At 42.3% G+C, this 23,651-nt stretch overlaps 1 long non-coding RNA gene across 1 annotated transcript in view; it reads left to right on the top strand.

The window, feature by feature from the left end:
- The window catches only part of LOC140561234 (uncharacterized), a 144,187-nt gene that overhangs the window by 109,856 nt on the left and 10,680 nt on the right, over positions 1-23,651 (top strand). Inside the window, exon 2 of the long non-coding RNA XR_011980042.1 lies at positions 10,384-10,464. This is a non-coding gene — a long non-coding RNA (uncharacterized lncRNA). The remainder of the gene's footprint in view (positions 1-10,383; positions 10,465-23,651) is intronic.

Genomic DNA, 23,651 nt, shown 5'->3' on the forward strand with positions numbered 1-23,651 from the left:
TTCTCACTGTCTCTCTCTCTTTTTTTTTACCAGTCAGTAATATCAGGCACAAATAAATCCCCGAGCAGTTGTTGCTCTCTTCTTTTCAAGGCTCGCACGTGTAAATTCCACATTAATCTCTCCGATTGTGAGCATTGTCTGCCACCGATAATGACACGCAGCATCACTGAGGGAGTAATCCTCCACTAAATGATTTAAAGCAGACATCACACACAGCCTACATTCTAGCACAGCCCCTTCAAAACACTGGTGCATTATACGGTGCCCATTTCTGTGCATGCTTCCAGTATGGTTTGGTTGGGTCTTTTGATCTGAGGCTCAGATGCAATGGTGCAGAGACCGTTTGGGGGGGGAGGGTTTGGGTGTTTGGATGGTGGCAGGGGAAGGGGGGGGGTGGCTTCTTGTGGTGTATGATTTTTTTTGTTTGTTTGTTCAGCATGTTAATAGACTTAAGTGGCACATCTTTGAAGTGCCTACCAGGAGGTCTATGTATGTCCATATCGTAACAGCCCACAGATGCCACTGTATACATGACTGTTATTGGTTTAGTGGAGCAATCAGCCGCATCTTTGCAGCATGGAGGAGAACAGCCATTAGGAGAAATATGGCTAATCTGATAGAACCCCAAGACGTCCGTCTGAGTACAAAGCACCTCCATAATGTGCTTGATTTCTTAGCCAACGGTCTTTTTAGACATGTCGGTTTGGGTGTATGCAGTTGTGAATGTTCCAAAAGGAGGAGATATCCTGCGTGAAATTTAAGTTATTATCACAAACTGCCCAATCTTGCTAAACTTTCTCTTTCGTTAAGTCTTTTTACCTGTCTTTGTACTCGCGTTCTTTTGTTTGTTTGCGTGTTTATTCAACCATGTGTTGTTACAAATACAAATCAGCCTTACTCTCCATATTAGATGTTAGGGGTGTCCCATTGATTTTTGAATCAGACTGTGGCTGTCTCGTTCTTTGCTAAGTGGTTAAATCAATGACTCTTGGCTTTGACCATGCATTACAATCACCATGGGCCTCCTGCTTTTAGCCAAAGCTCTGCAGTGCACAACTTTGATTCAGCCAGCTAGCTGTTACTATATGTGTTATGCGCGCCGTCCTGTGCTGGCTGTTCCACTGTGCCTGCTCAGAGCAGCAAAACAAGCAGAAGATACAGTGCATTACCAGGGTACCAGTAAAGACACTGGATCTGCTCTGTATAGAATCGTGTTATTGAATCATTTCTTTTTACCATTAGCACTTTTTCTCCCCAATTTAAAAGGCCAGTTACCCAATTCATGTGAACTCCCCCTATCACTAGGAGGGTGAAGACTAGCACTTGTCTCCTCCGACACATGTAAAGCCAGCCATCGCCTCTTTTTGTACTGATGCTGATGCAGCATCGCTAGGAAGCCTCCCCAGCTCTGATACAATAGCTAATATATGCCTGTGCTGACCAACATCATAATAGGAGTGACATGTGGAGATAGTGCCATCAACCCACCCCTGAGGGATTAAGGCCAATTGTGCTCTCACGGACTCCGGCTGCTGATGGCAAGTAGGCATGGCGTGACTCAGGATTCGAACCAGTGATTCTCAGATCACAGTGGCAGCACCTTACTCCATTGGACCATTCAGAGCCAACCTTTTTTTTTACTTCGAACCTTTAATCAGTACTATGTTGAACCTAAGCCAAAGACCAGAAAGTCATGCAAGTCGTCTAATACATGTGGTTTTGGGGGTAAGAAACACATTATTATAACATTTAAAAACACAATAAATAAAATAAAAGTGGTCAAATTGTGTGTTTTTTGTAAAGTTATTGATATGTGGCTTGGAAGAACACAAGTTTGGTTGCTGACTCCAGCCACTGTTTTGTTCAGGTCCATCAGCAGATCGTCCGATTCACCGTAATGAAGGACTGATTAGATCATCCAGATGCTGGACGCTAGACTTTCTCGAGGAGATCTTAGGAAATGGTTACATACACACATCAAATCAAAATAGGTCTACATCCAATAGCATTATTGTCCTTGAGTATTTCATTACGAGTGCTGCCTAATTTGTATTATTATCTGCCCTTGACTTTGTGCTGTGATGTATTGTGTGTGCTGTGTGTTGGGGGATTGTGTATTTTTACTGTGCTATACTCTGTGGAGCTGTGTGTCTCCGGCTGGCTGGATTGATTAGCCCAGTGTGCAGATGTGAGCGCTGCCTGTCTTTGGGAGGCCTCTCAATTAAGCTTCTCGCGTGCTGGGGGTGGGACAGAAGCCTGGCAGTCATTGGCCAGGCCCAGATAAGACGGCTCTCCACCCCACTGTTGCCGTCGCCATGGCTCCCTTCAAAGCTCATTTCGGAGTCCGGGTGGTTGCTAGCCAAAAACCCAGCCAATTCTAGCATCTTTGTTTTGCTATTGATTACATTTCAGCCAGCTTTCCTGTGGACCCCACACTCCCTGCCGTTTCTGGACTGGAAAATTCATTTCAGGATGGTGGAGGAGTGCATCAATCTTTAGCGCTGAGCTCCGACACACGTCACTTTACCTCGCCCCTGCAGGTTGACCTTTGACCCTGGAATTCCTTGGCAAAGTTCAGTGAGTTCCCATTGCCCACCTGGAGAGCCAGTGCATTCATCACACTGCAGAACGGCCTGCAGGCCACAGGTATACTTCTAAAAAAACAAGGGTTGCAAAAATGGTTCTTTAGAGTGATGCCATAGTAGAAGAACCGTGTTTCCTTAAGGTTCTTTAAAGCATTTAGTAAGAATTAGGCTTTGTGGACAGGACGTGTACACTATATAAAGGGCATTTTAAGCTTATATCAGAACGTTTTATTAGGGTGGCCTGTTCAAATACTTTGAATTTTCAATGCACTGAATACCATAATGCATGCATACACATATGTGGAATATCCAGAATCCATAGCATTGTTTGGTTTGAAGATCTGCGTGAAGCATCTCTAAGGACGACCGGTAGTGCTACATTTTTTAATACTAGCATTTGGTACCTTAGAGTTTTATATTTCCATCTGTTCTTAAAAGCAGAGGTTTTTTAAACATGGATACTTTCAATACAAAAGGAAATGTGTTGGATTGGCTAAACCTTTTCCTGGCAGCATTTTTTATATCGTGGATTAAGGCCTACAACGTGTTCTGAAAGGCACAATTCATAGGCTACCATACACCTTCATAACCACTAATGACACCTGACATAAACCTACATAAAGACCTATTTCAACAAGTGTCAGTTGCCATAAAATAAGCAGGTCTTAAAATAACTGAGGCTTGTTAGAGGAAGTCTTTATAAATTTTTATGGAGGTTTATGTCAGTTGTCATGAAAGGCTTATGTAGGTATTTAGCAGCCTTAAAAATGCTGCCCTTAACTGAAATGTTACCATCTAAGCATATACTGAGGTGGCCACAGGGATGACCAATTCAGTGACCAATGAGCAGGGCCACTCCAGCTCTGCTCACATACTTAACTGTACATAACTACAGAGCGGACAATGGCTCTTCTGTGGCATCACTTAAACAAACCTAGAGCACGTAGAGGATTAAGATGTGAATTATTTCCAGAGCAGTTCACTATGCCTCTTAAAGTGCAGCAGTTTAAGAGTAGTACAGGAAATCCTTTCATTGATAAAAATGAAATCTGACTAGCAGATACACAGTGAGGATGAAACGCAAACTTGCTACAAAGGCTGTGGAGTTCTTGCTTTTACTGTACGCCTTCAAAGTTAAGCCTGCCAATCATGCCTTCAGCACCAGCCATTATGGATTTGAAATATAAGGTATAAAACTGATGTGAGATGATGTTTTTTGAGAGTAGCTCTCTACCTATTGAAGCTGTTGTCAGAGAGATGGAGAGGGTTGAAGATAGAGAGGGAGAGAGGGAGGAAAAACAGGAGTAGGACAGAGCTGCTTGGCTCCCCTGAGGGGCTGCGATGAATAGGCTTTGGCAGAGTCCTGGTGTCAACGTGCAGGGCGAATCTTGGCCATTGAGCCAGTCTTTGTCCCTCCGCAGCCCCCCACAATAGGATGTCCCCTATTGGCCACTGGATAAATATTGCCTGTAGTGGGGCCAGAGGTGTGTGGCTGCTGTATTGGGCTTAAATGGAAATCAATGCCGGACTATGGAGCTGAGAACTGCGGATGTTGACAGCTGTCCCCCGCCTGGAACACAGATGTTTACGTTAATGGCGAGAGCAGCACAATCGCACAATCTCCCAAAGGTCAGGAAGGGTCATGTTTACCTCAAAGTGAGCTTCTCTGCCATTGAGTGAAATCTTATGTGCAGTCAAGCCCTCCTCCCTCTTTTAAGCTCAGTGTACTGTAGGTGTTGCTTTTGTGGCTTAGCTCTTGGATAGAGAGCCAGAGAGAGAGGGCGAAAAAATGACATTATGGGCTGGTCAGTTGTAAGAGCTGCTGTGAAACCTCTCACTTCGGCCAGACACAGTCACACATGCGTATATGATTAATATAGGTTTAATAAGGCAACATGGACAACAAGCAGGAAAATAGAATTATTATACATGTCTTAAACATTGCAGGTATTAAAAAAAATAAATAAATAAAAAAAAAAAATAAAAAAAAAAAATAAATAAAAAATATATATATAGTGTTCATGTTGGTTTGCCGCAAACTACCATAACAGACTCATTTTAGCCTTATATGTCTAAGATTATCTGGCATGTTTGCAGGCTCATTGCTATTATGAGCTGTTAGCATGTTTTTAGCATTTTCTCCTTTCGCCCCGCACCTCAGGGCCTGCTCTAGTGGGCTGCAGCTGCTGGCGAATTTGATTAGAACTTGAAGTCTGTCTACCAAATTTTGTTTTCATTCCTCTGTGGTGAAGAACACAAGATCTGATTAATTTGATTCGTAGAAAAACCCATTTTCCGAGGAGCCGCTCCGCTTCTCTCTCTGCTAGCCAAGCAGAACGGCTGCTGGTTAAGTAGGAGCGTAATGGCAGACTGGAGTGGGGCCCGTGGATGGATGTTAAAGGGGTTAATAGCGAGTGCTGGAGAAACTGCGCATCAAGCTGTTTCAGCCACCGCTCTTCCAAAAATCCAATTCATTCTATAGCGAGATGCTGCTTAGCATTCACTCTTCTAATGCCTTGCCCATGTCAGCTCCGAGCAGGTCGATTCCAAGCGTAGGATTGGCGTAGAGTTTTGGTGTGAGGGCTCAAGCGATGGTTGGCAGTGTGAAGAGCACTTCTGCAGTAGGCTGGTTTCCCTTTCTGCTTTTTGTTGGTCCCATGGAGAGAGGCCTGCTACAGTGAACGATGGCTGTGGAAATGGATTATGATTACAACAGAGAGACTCTGTAATTCACTGTACGCAACAAATGTGGTTTGGTGAAGAAACCATCATCATGCATTTAAAATATGGTGGTTCGTAGAGACTTGTGTGACCTGGGGGATGAAGGGACCTTGAAATGTTGACTTTTTGATTTCATGTTTTAAACTACAGTCTTGTGCACTCGTCTTACCTAATACATTATTAAGATATAGGCCTTTTTCTGTTTATGAGTACCTCTAGCCTGCTGAAAAACCTGTATCTTCATTTTGTCGTTTTCTGCATCATTTGAACCCTGTAGGTCCCTATCCTGTAAAGTCACCTCGTAATTGAACAGTTATATATATATATATATATATATATATATATATATATATATATAAATAAATATATAATTGAACAGTTATATATATATATATATATATATATATATATATATATATATATATATATATATATTAAACCATATATCATTAGACTTGAAACAGAGGCTCATCAATAATTCGTTTCCTTAATTCATAATATCATCTTGTCCCCAGCAAGGCTACATTTGATATTGCATTAAAGGCCCAGAGGAAGAAAAAATGTTTGCCAGAATCTCATCAAATGATATTTCTGAAAATACCAAGAAACATGCATCACTCAAAGATTTGCTAGCGTCCTTTTTTGAAAAAAAAAATCCCCCGCTATTTATTTTTTTGGCACTCTGTTCTCCTTTATTTATTTATATATTTATTTATTTATTTTTAAGTCCTCCATTTGATTCCCTGCCTAGCTCTGTCTCCCACCTCCCTCAACCCCTCCCCAAACAGTTCTCATGATGTCAGTTTAATTCAATCTGAGAGACTGGAAGCAGCAGTGTCTTTTAATGTCTCTTCGATAGGCACTTGTAACACATCAGATTTGCTCTCACCTTTCTTGGGGGATAGAGAGCGTGAATAAAGATCAATTATTTGGCGAATCTGAAGTTTCATTAAAAGCACTTCTTTTTTTGCCTTTTTTTTTGCTGTTTTTTTTGTGCTCTGTCCTGGGCGTTTTAAGTGGCCCATCTGTCTAAACATCGCTCTGCTTTTTTTTCTGATCATTTCCTCAACTTATTCATGAGCCATGGGAGTCCGGCTTTGTAGTCTTCATGTAGCCGCTTCAGTCTACCCCCACTGAATACAGCTATGTGCCTGCATAAAATATCTTTTTCACTCAGCCTGCAAATTCTCTGAACTATGTTCACATGAATGGCCGACTTTCTGAAGTTTTTTCCCCCCTTTTCCCTCTCACTCTCCCTCACTCTCTCTTTCTCTGACACTCTCTCTCTTTCTTTCTCTCTTTCTCTTTCACTGCCCCAACACCCTCCCCTCCTCCTTTTTCTCCCTCTTCCTCTCATCTCTCCGCATTCCCCTTCATTGAGGATTTGTATGCAGAAAATGACTGCGGTGGCTACAAAGCACGGCACATTATTCTTGATCATTTTTCAGCCCTCCCACTGCGAGAGTTATGAAGAAGGATCCCTTAATGATGCATTGACTATTAACAATGTTTTAAGTCAATATGTCCCCTTTATTTTCCCCTTCAATGGCTCCAATAACCACCACACCACCTCACCTCCCCCCTCCTGAAAAAAGAAAGAAAAAAAACAAAAAAAAAAACACTTAAGTGTCTTTAATGTGACTGGGTCCGGCTAAGACATGTCGCTGACTAGGTGATTAGACGTGCAGTAATAGCGACTCTGATGCCTAATATCTCTTAATAAGTCTGTCTTGCTGTATTTTAAGGACCACGCATTTCCAAAACGTCGTGCAGGCTTGCAAAGGATGAACTGAAGCTTTTTTCTGTCACTTTTTCTCCGAATTTGCCTGAGCACATGGAAATGTGTCGTTGTGGATTCTCTTTCATAAATTAGCAAACATGCTTACGCTCATCATTGATTCTGTCGCCGTGTATGAGTATGACTCATTTTGTGACTCTTGACTGAATCGCTGGCTGCTGAGTGGGCAGCAGTGTGACTGGCCTCCTCTGTGAAGCCATGGCAAGGACAATGTGTCATCTCTCGCTGTCCCTTCCTCTCTCTCTCACTTTTGCTTCTTTTGATTTAGTACATATTCAGATGATATGCAAAATATTCATAATTCAGTGTTACAACTTAGTCAGTTTCAGTCAGCTCTTCTCCCTGGTAGTGTGTGGACAGGCTGCTCTACTGCAAGCTCAATTATTACACACTTACCTTTACTGTAAATGAGCTACAAGACCATTCACCCCCCGCATAAGTTGTTGTTTATCTGTGCAGCAAGGCTCAAGAATGGTGCCACATGGACAAGTTCCAGCCAATCAGATCGAAGAACCCTTCTCTGCTCTGCTCATGCGTTCCCACCTGCCTGTGGCATGTTTGCGCTGTTTAAATGCCCCGCCCCAAGCCGGGTACGACCCGCGGCCGCCACAGAGGTTGCTTCAGCCCCGGCCATTTGGCCGTCTGCCAAAGTCAGTATTTTTACAGAGGCACCACACAAACTGCCTGGGGGAGATAGCGCAGCGGTGTGGGTTTCAGGGGCTGCCCTCGCGCCTGCCCGACTTAAATGCCTCATCTGGCTGATTGCACACTAAGCAGGCTGCGGATGGAGGCCTGAAGCAGCCTCGCGTTATGGGCTGCCCTCACAATAGCCTGGGCAGCTGCCAGCAAAGCAAATCTGCAAATGGTCCTTTATGGTAAGAAATCTGCCTGGAGTGTCACGAAAATCTCCAGTAAGCATTGTTTCAAATGACGAGAGACCAGGGCCAAATTGTAATGACTGGGCCTGAGCAGACCGGTCTTCTGAGGCGTTCCCAGTATGCAGTGATCAGAACATACCAAAAGTGCTTGAGGTAGGGACAACCGGTGAACTAGTTACAGGGTCATGGGCGCCCCAAGGCTTACTAATGCGATCCATGGAGTCTCCACTGCACAACTTAACTGTCTTAAAGGATTTGCTGCAAACATTTTGGTGCCAGATATCACAGGATGTCTCCAGAGGTCTTGTGGTGTCCATGCCTTCATGGGTCAAAGCTGTCTTGGTGGTATTAGGGTAGCCTACACAGATAAAGTTAGGACACCCCATTAAAACCTTTGTCTTTTTAAATTGATTTAAACATATACACATTTGATCTTTACTTGAACAGTACTGAGAGATGGAGGAAATACATAAAACTTACAAAATGTCTTTGCATCTGTAAAAATACTAGTTTCCTGTGAGGAAAACATTAGGACATGCCTAAAATTAGAATCAGGTGCACCACATTTGCTGCAGGTTATTAGAAATTGATTAGATTAGATTTTGGAGGAGCCTGTCTTATTTATACCTTATACATTTAGTGGAGTTTGCTCTTGATTGAGAGTTATTACCATGGTGAGATCCAAATAGCTTTCTGAGGCCTTCAGTAAGAAGGTTGTAGATGCAGGTGAGTCTGGGAAGGGGTTTAAAATGATCTCCGAACACAAATTAGCCGTTCCACTGTCCGCAAAATAACTACAACAACTGCCAACGTGGCCAGGTCAGGCTGTCCTAAGTTCAGTCCAACATCAGACAACAAAATGTATAAAGAAGTCTCCAACAATCCTAAAATGTAATTGTGGGATCTATAGGTAGCTCTTGCTACACTGTCTACTATCAGAAGAAGACACAGTAATAGGTTTGGCATAAACCAGGCACAGCATTTGAGCATTGGAACCCATGTCAACTGTGAAGCATTGGCGTGGAAATGTCATGGTTTAGGGCTGCTTTGCTGCAGTAGGGCCTGGGGAGCTCTTCTACATAGAATCCACTAGGAATTCTTTATTGTATCAGAGGGCATTTGAGGAAAATGTAAAACCATCTGTCCAAAAACTAAGCCTGAAACTTCACACACCTGAAAGAGTTCTGCATGGAGGAGTGGGAAAACCTTTCGCCCAGTTGATGTCAGAGACTGGTATTTCATTATAGGACACATGTAATTAAGAAGTTATTTCAGCCCAGGGAGAAATTCCAGCAATTAGTGCATATGTTGTAACAGTAATAGTTAATTACATTTTACAAATGCATTTCTTTACAAATTTTATATATATTTAAAATTTACTTTAGTTATATTACCTTAATCTCTAAATATTGTCCAAATGTTTAAATATATTTAAAAGAAAAAGGGCAAAGGTTTACATGGAGCGTCCTAACTGTATTTAAGGTTATTTAATGTTGTGGATCGATGTATGTCATTCTCACTATGCCTCACTTGAAGCCTGTGAAGTGACTCAGGCTACCATGTCACATATGGAACAATCGTAGTTAGGGAGGTCTCAAAAAACATCAATACAGTAATTAGAACCAACCACAATGAGGATAAGATGGGGGGGGAACAGTGGCAGAGGTAAATATTGATGGCTAACTGATTATATTGACCTTCTCTTCTAAAGTTATTTAATTATAAGACTGTTTGAATGAAATATACTGTAGGTGTACTGCCACTGTGCTCTTACTGTGGAAAGTTAAGGGAAAGAGTTGCATAATCTGCTGACAAGGGTATATCCAAGAGCTATGATCAGTATGCTTGTGTGCTTGTGTATATGGCCTACGTAGAGTCATACAGTACAGTGTAAGTGAAGGATTCGTCCTGCCAAAGAGGCTGTTGTCAGAGTGCCAGCATTGTGTCTGAGGAAGAGGAGGCTGCCTGGCTGGGCTGGGCTGGGTGAAGGAGCTGGAGCTATTTCAGCCTGCCATTACAGGCCAGCCAGCACAACAAAATATCCTTACTTTGGACTCGATATAGAGAGCGGAAATCAACAATGGGCCTCATACACCAATATCTTCCTTTTTCCTTTCACCGGTATTTTCTTAGATTTGTTCCTGAGAAAAGGCCTTACAAGACGTCTACATACATGTTTTTAAATTCAAAATTGTTTGCTCCTATAATGATGGACCCCATTGTGCTCATAAATTTAAGAAATCCTAAATAAGAAAACATTGAAGAATGCTGGAATCTTTGTGAATCCTGCGTATGTGGGGTTTAAGAAGAAATTTCTTCTTAAGAACGCTTGGTGAATAAGACCCAGTGTATTTGGACAGTTCGGAATATGTTGACATTATTGTCCTGCTGTTGCTTTCAGACTGAAGACCCATGGACGAGGTTAATCCCAGAACCACAGGCATGAGGAGACACATTTACTTATCCAGAGCATCTTACTGTGGTAGGTGTATTTAGCCATAGGAGACCACAATTGGACAAAAAGCTGACTTGTCCATGTTCCGCCCACAGACGTGATACTTTTACATGCTTGAGCTAGCTTTACTAAATGTTGGAAAAATTGGCAAATTCATCCCAGTACTAGTGCCAGGACTGCTGTTTCGGATAGGCACAACAAATTTGCGGGTGGGCCAAATCGAATTTCACTCCCGCGGGCATGAGGGAAAGCAACACTACCGATTCAACCAAAGAAATAGCACACAACTAATTTTTTTTGTCAAAATATATAAATTATTCATTTTGAGGTGCTGCTGAATTTGTTAGAGTCACTTTGAGTTTCAAATGTGGGCTGTGTTGTAGCTGAGGGGAGGAGAATGGAGGGCTGGAGTCCAGTTTAGCTCCACCATATCAATTAAATCTGTCATCGACTGGTTGAATCAGGTGTGTTGGAGCAGGAAAGTCGGCATACTGTGCAGGAATCTGGCTGTCCTAGAACGAAGCCCCTCTGACCACCCTTGATGCTTATTAAAAATAGGTAGACTGGGAACAAAAACAACATGTTAAAATGATCTAGACGATGTATGAATGCTAAGTATGCTATTTCATACTTAGCATTAGTTGCAACATGCATTATTTTTGTATTATGATTAAACAATTTTCATCTTTTTTGATAAGTTTAATGAAACTTCTAGAGGTTTTACAGGCAAGGAAAGAACAAGCAAAATGTAAAAAAAAAAAAAAGAAAAAAAAAGAAAACTATAGTGAGACCTATTTAGGTTTCCAGCATTTCAGAGGTGTCAAGTATGCATTGAAGGCCTAGGTGGTGCTATAGAGACAATGAGATATAGAGATATATACTGAATTGCAATGTCAGTTCAAAAATACGTAATATGTAAGTAAATATGTAAGTAAATACGGATATATCTTGTCCAGTAGACCTGTAATGAGTTTTCAAACATGGTAAGTCCCCCAAAACACAAAATGGTCAGCTTCCTGTTGGAGGGAGGAGTCCGATAAAACCAAGTGATCTTTGGCTGCTACGATGAGATCAATGACCATGACAAATTTATTGCATTTTCAACCAGCTTCATCCCAGCCATTGTCTGCATTTGGGGTGCTATGGAGCTCCTGAACCACGCCCATGCCCGTGCTTGAATTTTTACTGAGTTTTATTGAGTTTGAGGCCTGTGTCGAATTTCATGAGTTTTCAAGTGTTGGAAATGCCTTAAAAACGAAGGAATTTCTTTAAAAATAAATAATAATAAACCCACCAAAACAATAGGCCATTGTCCCTCTGGTGCTCAGCCCCTAATATAAGGTTGTATTGTTACTGATGTGCAATAACTCATAACCAAAAGTGTTACAAATGAATAAGCTATACAGGATTCTGAAAATGATCCATTCTGTTTCGTATCCGTATCTGGCACAAGGCAGAAATGCCCCAGAACACAGCTCCAGTCCATTAAAGAGTATACACCTATTCACTCACACCTATGGGGCAATTTAGCATAGGCAATTCACCTACCACCTACCAACAAAGACAACATGGCAAGCTTCTTACCAACCAGAGTAAGGATCGAACCCACAACCTAAGACCTTAGGAACTATGCAGCACACACATTACCTGCTATACTGTATGTACAGTTGGGCTGAATGGGATTTTGGTTAACATTCTCTGAAACTTGTTAGATAGCAACAGAAGAGCAGAGCAGGGACAGATCAACCTTTAATGCTTCTTGTGAGGGCAACAGTGTCAACAGTGTTACCCACTACGCTATCCGCTCACATTTTTCATATGTGTAGCTTCAAATCCTCAGATGCACTCTGCCCATATCTTAGCTGTGCCATCTTGCATCTTGTTTTGACCAGTAAGACAGTTAATACGAAAGCATTGTCTGGTACACTGGACTGTGTTCCACTTGACTGACTTGCCCTTTGGTAGTCTTTTGTAGTCCTGGAAGCATTGTTGTAGTTTATTGTGTCATGAGTAATTCTAGCTGACTTCAAAAGACTCACCCTGACAAACTGCACTACTGGGAAGCGTAGTGAAACTTAAATGACCCAAATGATGATGTTTAGGGTCATGAAATGTAAATCAAAAGTGTTTGTCTTTTTTCCCCCTTTTTTGTCTTTTTACTCTCCTTTTTGTTTCTGGAGGGTTTAGCTTTGTCCTCCTATAACTCTAAATTTGCCTGTGACCTACTTTAGGTCACATGAAGTTATTACAGAATCGATGGAACTCGATCCTAAGCAGAGACTCCCAGAAGCTGGTGAAATATCTGCAGATAAATGGCTGTTGGTTCCTAATGTGTTTGCTCCAGCACATGAAAGGTGCGGTGGGAGCGGTAATGGATCATGTTTGTGTTCCTTAATCAGCCAAAGCAATATCTCAGAATTAGGGACAAGCGAAGGGTACATCTTTACTGAAAGCTAAGTAGATTTTGTGGGAGATTTTGTACTGTAAGGAGGAGAACGGTCCAGAGTGGATGCACAGAGGGAAAGCCCTGCTCCTACTCAGCTGTTTTGTGTGTGTGTGTGTGTGTGTGTGTGTGTGCGTGCGTGCGTGCGTGTGCTGGTTAGAGCTTGAAATATTTATCCGATCCTGATGGGACCAGACTATTCACATTGGAGTTTGGTTGGGGTTGAGACACCAATTCTAAGAAATTGAGTCGGGTTCAGATTTCATGTTGAAGTTTCCTTCTCTTTGAAAAGCTTTCTGACTGCATAAAATATCTGTGTTGGTTAAAGTTGATTTGAAATTTGACTTCATTATTAGCTTATGAATTTAAGGGTTGATTATCAGTGATCTGATGACAATATTTTGTGGTGTGAGCAGAACTTTGAGGAACTAGAATTGGATTAGCGAAAAAAACTTTCTGCATCGGGTCTGCTATTTGGCCCTATGGGAACTACATGGAAAAGAGAAATAATGTGGGCTGCTCTCACAGCTGCTAAACTGGTAAAACACTGGGATCCCACCACCCTATCTCATCCCCAACTCCCCAACTCATCTCACACGTATTGGATGGAGCACCATCATCATTCCACAGAACCCAGTTGCACTGCTCCACAGCTCAATGCGGGAGGGTGTCATACCCCTCTAGCCCATGTCTGGCAATAGGCATTATTGTGCCAATAGGTTCATGTTTATGTGCTCCAGAGAGTCCTATTTTATTGGTAGTATTTCTCTACAGTAACTAGACATGCTGTGTGTGCATTTGCACATCTGTAAAAAATAACTAAATGCTTTCATTAGATGGGGTGTCCACAAGCATAAGCTACAATATCAGTGCCAGCACAGTAATCCTGACTAATAATCGAAAAGCCAGTTCATTTTATGCTGACTTTGTTAAGTGAGCGATAGGTTTGGAGTTAGGCTAGAGGTAGTCTGTTAGTCTATTAGGCTTAGAGGTAGTCTATTATTTGTACACTCTATACTCAATGAATGATTTATAAAGAACCTTTAGAGCCATTTAAATGTTATTTGAGCTGCAATATTTATATATACAACCATTGCACAGCAAAATGTGTGGTTACTAATTTCCATATCTCTTGTCATGAATGTTCCTGATCTAGGTAATCAAGGAACTGAACATACTTCCAGTGATCAATCTACAAATCTAAATTAAGCAATGACTAGGAGCTAGAAGAAGTCAGATTCCAAACAAATGCGCAGATTATATATATATATATATATATATATATATATATATATATATATATATATGGCTCATGTATGACCCCCATATCCTCACAATATCTTAAACCAAAGTTGTGTGTGTCAGTGAGCCTGAGTGCTGTATGAGAGAGTGTTAATTGGCTGATGCTATGGGACGTGAGTGCACTGCACATGGCCCTTTAGTCACTCAGTGAGTGGTGAGGAGGCTGGGAGAGACGGTGGATAATGCGAGCATTGTTTCACTGAGGCTCCGCCACTCAGCAGGTGGTGGGAATAGTGAGTCGGATTGGAGGTTGGGGGCTGTGACCGTGGCTGTCTCCCAGTCTGCGTCAACCTCCAGCCTGCAGCCCTGCTCCGTCAGCCCCCTGTGCTCCAAACACATCCATCTATCCTCCGTTCTTCATTCCTCGACACATTCCTCCCATTCATATTCACTCCCTTGTATCTCCATCACTCTCTCTACACTGTCACGCTCATTCCATCCGAAGTCAAGCCTGCAAGGCTGGCTGCGTATGCGCATTTGTGTATGTGAGAGTGAGCGTTGTGCACCAAAACTACTTGTTGTCATTTGTCGGTTGTTAACAGGCCTCTGAAATGTTGTTTTTTTGTAATCAACAAGTGCCAGCTATGTAATATTAATGAAAGTAAGTGTAGCCTGGCAGGGGTGGTGCAGTCGTGCCAGTGGAGGACAGCCGACTGGCATATAAAAACATTAGCCACCCAGAGGCATCAGCGTACAACATCTGTACTGCAGTGGAGATCTTTTCTGAAGATCTCTATCTTTATTTGGGACTGAAATTATTATGGTACAAATTATATAATTATTATGGTACAAATACATAATTATGGTACAAATTATGTCCTGTCATCTCCAACTCTATAGTATTCTGTCTTAAATCTACCACCATCGACCAAATACCAAAAAAAATCCATGTTGCTGATGATTGTGGCCAGAGCTTTTTATTGAAGAGATCTTGAACTCTTGGTTTAAACGAATGGCAAAAAGGAACAATACAATCTTGGTGATATCGGTGTTGACTCGTAAATGTAAGTCAACATGTGAATCAAGGATGTGAATGTGAGTCAAGGATGTGAACCCTTCCTGCTGTTTCAGGATGTTTGAACTTAAAATATGTTCATCATGTCTCATCTTTAACACGTGTAAGAGTAAATGCTATGTTTTGTACAATTAAATTCAAAGTACTTATCAAACAAAATAAGTAGCCAGAAACTAAAGTACTTCGGTAGGATAAAGCATGTTGTCGCAGCGGTAACTGGCCACGTTTGCACAGCCAGAAACAATGGTCACAATTTGACAGCTTTGCATAACTAGGATGTTTAGTCTGTAATTTGGCCAACTCACTGTTGGTAAATGTGTTTAAAGGTCCAATTTTACCCAGTTATTATTACCAATACGATTATTACCAAAAAATCTCCATTGTTAACAGAAGTAAACTGCTTAGTAGCGTGAGGTGAGAAGGTCAGGGTTTTCCGTGGTTAGCGATGTTAGAGAAGTAAATCTCATTGGATGGAATTAAACACTTGGCTGTAAAGTGTTGCACTGATGTAAACCATTACCTACATAACAGGTGACAGTAGGAGCCATCTGCTCCAAGCACAGTTAAAAATGTCAGGGGTGAGAGTTCCTGATGTCAAATTGTTGGCACTGGTGACCTCTTTTTTTTTACTGTAAAGGCTTTAGTTTGATGTTTTCATCTTTATCAGAAAAAAACCTGATGATATGTTGATGTAACAAGGAGTGCCAACGATCTAATTAAATTAATTGAGCTATCAGGTGTAGTAACATTTTCATATATATAAACATAACATTTTCAGATCTCAGAGCTGAGAACACCATGTAATACTATATACTGAAAAACATTGTTAACACTAAGACATTCATTAAAAAAATAGAACTTCCCAACCTTTGACATCTCAGTTTAATTACTAATGTTGTCTGCTAAAATAGGTCATAGTGACAATGACAGGGATGATCATAATTTAGCTACCCAAACAGATGTATTCATCATTTATCATTGCCTAAAACAGCATATCAAATGTTTTTAGTCTCAATAACTAATGTGTTATTCATGCTGAACTGACTGTGTGCTGTTTTACAGCTGACTTCACTTCCAACAACATGAGTGACTTCAGCATCCCAGATAAAATAAATGTTACGGAAATGCAGATAGCAAGAAAAATGTTCAAGCAGAAACTAAAGGTGAGCTGTGGCCAAAATCTACATGTAGATTACATACTATAAAAAAACCTCTGACTCTAACCCGAGCCCTACCTGAGGATATCAAACACTAGCATTTATTAAGGTCAGAATGAGGTCAAATTATATTAGATTTGTCCCCGAAACTTTGTGCTGCCTTCATCGGAAGGCATGAAACCACACAGATGACTTACAGTGAATTTACAATGAAAGTACAGCGCAGCGGCAACAGCTTTTCACCAGGTGCAATGTGTTCGCAACTGCATGTGCGCAGCTGTGGGCCCATGGCGACCATGTTTCTCCAGCCGTGCGCACTGTCAGTAAGATCAGTTTGAGGGCAGGATACACAGCACTTTACTGCCCCAACCGCAGAGCACATCCTTGCTGCAATAAAAGGTGCTGGAGCTACATCACACACTCACTCCCTTTATGGTGTTTGCTATTAAAACATCCCATTCTGGAGCCGGCTTTCGTAATTTTTCTTCGCCTGTTTTTCTGGCCGTGAACACGGTTGTGGAACAGCATGATTTGTCTTTGGCGATGTCTCTACATAACAGGGGAAAAATGTCTTCAATTGAGAAATCACTGTCATGCGGCCCAAGCATTGTCTTAGAGATGTAAAGGGGGGTGGGGTTTTATTTATTGCTTCTATTTGCTATTATTAAATGAAATTGTATTTCTAATTGTGATTAAGCTAAGACTTGGTAGTAGTGAGAGAGCTTTTGTGCGTCAAATCCTTTAGGGAAATCCTTTCGGCCTCTAATTAAATGGATTAGAATTAATCAAACAAGGCCCTTTTCTGTGCACACAAGTATAAAGATGTGTATGTGGAGCATTACACGCCTTACACCTCATTACAAAACTCATTAAAACTTGCTTAATTAATTAGAAGAACACTCAACCAAATATGAGTTCATTTAGCTCTATTAGTTGCTATCGCTTTTCAACAAGTAAAAGATCTATACAACAGATATTGCTTGCATTTGATGAAGGGGAATAAGAGGGGATCTACTGGGTCTAAGAGTGTGATATGGGATCGGACTCTTTATATCTTTGTATCTTTGGTATCTCAAATGTCAAGAGTATTCCTCATCAGTTTCGGAATATACTGATAATCAGAAATCACACTGTTTGTTTGTGCCATTGAATTATAGATGGGATAAATCTCACTTTCCCCTCTGTTTTACTTTTGATGGTGAGTGAGTGTTTGTGTTCTGTGATTTTCCCCCAGGCCCAAGTTGTCAAACATCCAGTTCACATTAACAAAGAGAAGTGAGAGGCATCAGAGCATGCCTCATCCTGTGCTGCCTTCGTTTCATTGGCTTGTCAGTATGCTGGACTGCACCTGTCTAGGGTTCTGCCGGGGCTCGGGGTACCTGGCTAATAGGACCTCCATCAGCTGCCATCTGAACAAAAGTTCATTACAAAGTCACGGTGGAGCGGTATCTGGTGGATTTAGCTGTATTCTGCTATTCTGTTTGTTGTTGCTGTTGTCATAACAAGCCAAGGTTGATCTCGGCAAGGAGGCGGGTGCGGGGTTGCGAGCAAAACAGCGGGAAAATGCAAACAGAGAGGGGGTCTAATCCCCCCTGAGAAGCCCCCCGCACCCGGCCCTTTGATCTGCCTCCAATCATGCCAGCTTCGTGACCCCGCACTCTCTGACACTGCCTTTATTAACACCAAACACAATTTCCAGCACATTCGAAAACAATGGACTACACTTAATGACGTCCACTGTTGAACTCTCCCAACTGCTCCCTGCTCGCTTCACCTGGACCCTCATCTTTTTCTTCAGGGGCAAATTTTCTAGATGCCTTACTCCTATTGCTGGATGCACATGAAACTTCTCAAAGTATAAACTTTCAGGCATTGTTTGGCATTTAAACTCCACCAGGCCTGGATCGCCTTTGTAACCTTTCCTCAGTATTCAGTAGCTAAATGAGTGGCTGTGCAGGCCGCTGTCCCGGACGAGCCCCCGATTTGGTAATGAGTTCTGATCTGTTGCAGTTGGCTAGATGGCAGCTCCAGTCTGCTGACCTTCGAAGCCTGACCTTTAATGTAAAGCCTTGGTTCAGAGATGCCATGTTGCATGAATAAAACCAGCTTGTACAGTCCACCAGCACTGATGTCCAACAGTATCATAAGGCTGTACAGCAGAGAAACTTTTGCTCTGAATGTGGGTTGGAATTTGCTTTCTTGAGGATTATGTTCTCCCCATCTTAACTTTTTTGCTTTGCATTTGTATATACCCTGTACATAGAGAAGCTAATGATTCTGATTGGTGGTAGCCATGCAATCTTGTTTACCTCCACAGACTAGATCTTTCTTCAAAGCGGTCCACAATCTAACGGCCTTCTGTGTTTCTGCAGCTCTGAATTTTTTCTTTTTCCATCTCATTTTTTTATTATTCCTGTTACATGTAGTCAATGACTCTATTGCTCAGACTTCAGTGTTAATTGTTTGACATGTCCAGTCAGCCTCATTAGGAGCACTTAGCATCCTCCCTTGCTGTCCATGGTTCTTTCTGCAGATCGCAGTGAACTCAATGCCTCTTTGTAGGCTCTTTGTACTCACTGGCCTCTGTGAACAGTGTCCCATCGCTGTGATGTTTGGACACATGCACCCTGTGCCTTTGACCAGCCTCAGCTGCGTAAGCTGCCCCACAGGAAGCGCTGTCCATGGGCCACCCCACACATGGTCTCAATCAGTGGATCATATGGGCCTGATGATGGTTTGTTGCAACAGAATTCATTTTCCACTCACCCATAACCAGAGATGCCCGGACTTCAAACGGCACGGTCTCCAAAGGTTTCGTAAGGTTCACAAGTTTTACTGTTGTTTTGAAGTGAGAGCTCCTCTTTGTCCGAGCGCAGGCTTGTATTTACACAACTGGCTTGGTGTGGAACATGGCTCCCCCAAGCCACCAGGCCCCGTCTGTAAATAATGCTGGCGGCTGGTGTCAGACCATGATCTCTTCCACAAAGTAATTCCTCAAGCTGCGATGCTGGGGAACAGCCAAAAATTAAGGATTTCTCAACACACACACACGCACACCCTTTTGCTTTCCCCTCCGGCCTCACATGTCAGGGGGCTTAGACGCAGTTTTGAGACATTTATCCCTCCGTTAGCCAGGGGTCCCAGAGGCCAGCTCTAATAGAAGTGGAAGAAGGAGCTAAGCTCGGTGCCACTGGCGAGAGACAGCTCGGGTAATTGATAGTAACTCGGCGGCTGGCCCTGGACCGCAGTAATGAGTGTGAGCCAGGGCGTCTAAATCCAAAGGATGTGCATGGGCCTGTGGCATATGATCAGTGACATCTCTGCCATACCTCAGCACACCAATCTTCAGCCCAAAAAATATATGGAAAGTGTGCGTTGTGAACAGTCTTTTAATTGAGACCTTTGCTTGACAAATGTTCGTGATGCATGTCTTATGTCCTGCACGTTTTTAGTGGAACAAGCATAAATGGAACTTACAAATATTTAGAACAGCATTATGCGGCAATTTATATTTCTTGCTACTGGCTTCCCCCTACGGTTGCAGCATGTGCTTCATTTAATTACAAATCATGCCTTAAAACCCCCATTCATGGACATCTGTACATGTGCATTTGTTGACAAGCCGAGACACACACAAACAAAACTGAAAATTAAAGAGCCATGAGGATTGACAAGGTAGAGTAGTATTCAAAGGATTTGACATAAATATGACTCAGCGTAACACAGTTCTTGTGAGAGTAGCATATGTTCCAGGACAGGGATGCCATTCTCTCTAATGCAAGTTAGCATACCATAAAAGTGATTGTTATGTTGTTATTTTAAGCTAACATTGTTAAAGTGCTGCCCTACAGTCCAGAAGTGTAATTTATTTATTGAGTCACCCCTAAAGGACAACATGTAAACATGCATTTCTGGACATGCTGAGAGAAACAGAACCGTAAAAGTGAAAGAATCAAAAGACAGCAGAGTAATATTAGAGGATTTCACAGAGGATTTCAAATATGACAGCATTACATAGTGCTTAAGGGTTCTGGCCGCTTCATCAAAGTTACAGTGGAATGGCATTCTAAGCCTGGAGTGGGAATCATGGTGGTTGGTGTGGCGCAACAGATAACACCACTACCTGCCAGTGAGCTACCACAGCATGTGGGAGACTGGGGTTCAATTCCCAGTTTGGGTGACTGTGCTGCACTCCACCAATAAGAGTCCTTGGGTAAGACTCCTAACACTACATTGGCCCTCCTCTGTAATACGAGTAACCTTGTAAGTCGCTCTGGATAAGAGCGTCAGCTAAATGCCATAAATGTAAATGAATCATTAAGGTGCTATTTTTCCTACTCCTATGTCAGTGTACTATTAAAATGACTCTGAAGTTGTTATTGTAGGGTACAATTTCTATGCCAGATTAATTAGAAATCAATGCTCTGCATTTGTGAGTGAACTCACCTTTTTTGCCAATGGCAAATTCCAATGACTGAATTCTCCTAACGTAACTGCATGCTAACCTCTTTGCTACCAGTCCTACACCAAAACTGAGAAACTTACATCATTTGCACTTCCCTTGGAGGTTCTATAAAACATTCAGTAGTTTTATTTCTTATAGAGTTGTTTGATCAACAGGCATTTGAGGTCTCATGACTGATCGGCTATCTCTGAAGACTTTCCAAGGAATGTTTGTTTTTGTTGTCTACTGGGATGGAACTTGCAATGTTTTAGGTCCAGATGCATCTTTTAGCTGAACCCTTCAACTAAACAAAGCCTTGTAGTCACGTTACTTAAGACTTGGACATTAGCTGCCAACAAATGTGATGTGGAAATCAGAATCATAGATAATTTGATCTTAATTGTACGGGAAGTCAGCAGGGGGGGTTTAGGCAGAAAAAAAATGGTTCTGGGTGTTGAGTGATCTTATGGCATTATGCCTCCGGTTCAATTATTCACTGTTCTTTATCCTAACTGCCGCAGTTGAAGTATTTTTATAGGTCATTCCTTGTGAGCAAATAGATTGAAAAGGCACTCTTAAGCCACCCTGGAGATGCGTGACTGTGTAAAAACATCTTTTATTTGACTCAAGCTCAAACGCTGGGCGTATACTGTCACTGTTCCGAATGTTTTTTGGAAATCCCAGTGGTGTGTTCTCGACCCTTTTCACTCCATTTTTCCCTCTCTTGTCTCCCTCTTCTCCTCTCAAGTACCAGGGCTTTGAGAGTCTCTTGGCTCATTTGGACATGACTGTCTGGCGCTTTGGCCTCCTTCGGAATCCATTGTGTCGTAATTCTTTGCCCTGTTCTCACTCAGGCTCTCTTAGGGCCTATAAATAATTCATTTGCCACTTGAGACCCTTGAGCTGCCGATGCCTTTTTGGGTTGCTTACAGTGTCCCTATACAGCCGACACATACACTCAGCGTGTCAATGCACTCTGGCCTCCGCTCAAGCGTCGCCTATTAAACACAGGCACACACTTCTCACTGAAGGAGCCAGATCACTACTCTGCTGCATGGCTGGAGGGCTACAAGTGGATAATGCTGAAGCTCTGCTTTAAGCTAGTGGACGTATGCTTGGAGTGGAGCTCGACAAAGTGGTGAAGTGGAACACCTGGGTTACTCTGAGAGTGTGTGCGTAGCTACCTTTTCCATTTGACGTCTCAGGAAGGGACAGGCAGCGAGAGCCAAACGGCTGCGCAGGGGTCAGGCCACCATCTTGCCTTCCTGAGGAGAAGAAGAAATGCCCAGCGGCACCTGCCTTATTAGCGACCCCGGCACCTTCCTTTGACGTAACCCCCAAGGCCACCTCTGGCAGAATATACGTTACCAGCGGGCCATACCTATAGGCCACGCAAACACATTTGTACAAGTTTTTGTCGATTAACTAATTCAGAAGTGAGCTTCATTATCTCCCCTACCTTAATTAAGATCACAATGCAAATTCCTTCATTAATAGTGACACGGACAATTTCTTGGTGGCTCCGCGGGGACACGATTATATGCGGGCCCCGTTGAGCAGGTTGCGAGGTGTCACTGCGTATTCAAATGCCATGCTTGTTTAATTGCAGTAAATGTAGCATGTCCACATAGGTAGAAGAGTTTTTGAGGGCCGGTGAGGGAGGGCTGCTGCCGGGGCTGGGACCCCTCCGCTCCCCCAGGCAGCTGTTTGCGGGTCCCTGCCTGCTCCCTGGGGGCCCTTGCAGGACCGTGTTGTTGGACTCTTGTCTTTTATGGCGGCAGCCGTAAACATGACAGGTTGTTTGGGCACCATCTGTTTAAAATGGCTGCCGCATGGTAACAGGGAGATGAACTTGAGAGCTGCTTTGTGTCTGTCTCCGCGCTAACAGTCTTGTCTCTGCATCTCTGCAGGTGGATGTTTGACGGGAGAGGCATGAATGTGTCCAGCCAATGGAACCTGGCGTCTGCTTGGTTGCCCATCAACACTGTGGACACCAGCACACACACACACACACTTGCAAATGTACGCACATGTAACAGAGACGGAACTAAGCAGGTCTTCCTTCCATTGATGACAGATCCATCTGAGATGCAGAGATGTTCTGTGCTTGTCAGTTTCCTTCCAACTATATCATGCTCTTTAAAGAAACCCTGATTTGAAATTAAGATTTTGATGTTGCAGATCATTCTGTTCAAGGCAACCTTTGCGGGTCTTTTGCATTAAGCATTCATGCATTCATGAAGGTCTTTTTTACATGATCTTTTTGCTTAAATCCAAATGTTTCTCTCCTTTTTGCCTGTCCGTGTCACCTGGAGGGAAATTTGTATTAATTCAATCAGACTTTTCTTCCCTTATCAAGCTGCGGTGCAGTGAGCAAATGCCTCGCTGAACATTAACTGACCTCCTGGTGTTTGAGTTTTTACCTCTGGACTGTTTTGTATTATACTTAAGTATGAGCTTGAGTCACATTTCTGCAGTTGCACTGAAAAGGGTAAAACAACTTTTCTCTTTATTAAGTTTATTAAGTTGAAGAAATTCCCCTAGTTACGTTTTTTTTGTGGATATATAAATTATTTGTGGGGTTTACTTATAGAATATATGAAATAATTGAGTATATTTATGCATGAACTTAAACAGCCATTGAAAACCTGTGATAAGGCCTTGGAGCAGCCTGGTTTTAGGTACATTTCTGACAAAAAGATCATTTTAGGATTTGTGTTCATGAATTATATATGCAACCTAGACATGCAAGAATCAAACAATTTCATAAGAGAATGTTACAAAGCAACCAGTATTTTATAACAATTTTATTACCTGATGCCACACTACTACACCTAAACTAATTCTTAGGCT

Source organism: Salminus brasiliensis, chromosome 8 (assembly GCF_030463535.1).
Source record: "Salminus brasiliensis chromosome 8, fSalBra1.hap2, whole genome shotgun sequence".
NCBI lineage: Eukaryota > Metazoa > Chordata > Actinopteri > Characiformes > Bryconidae > Salminus > Salminus brasiliensis.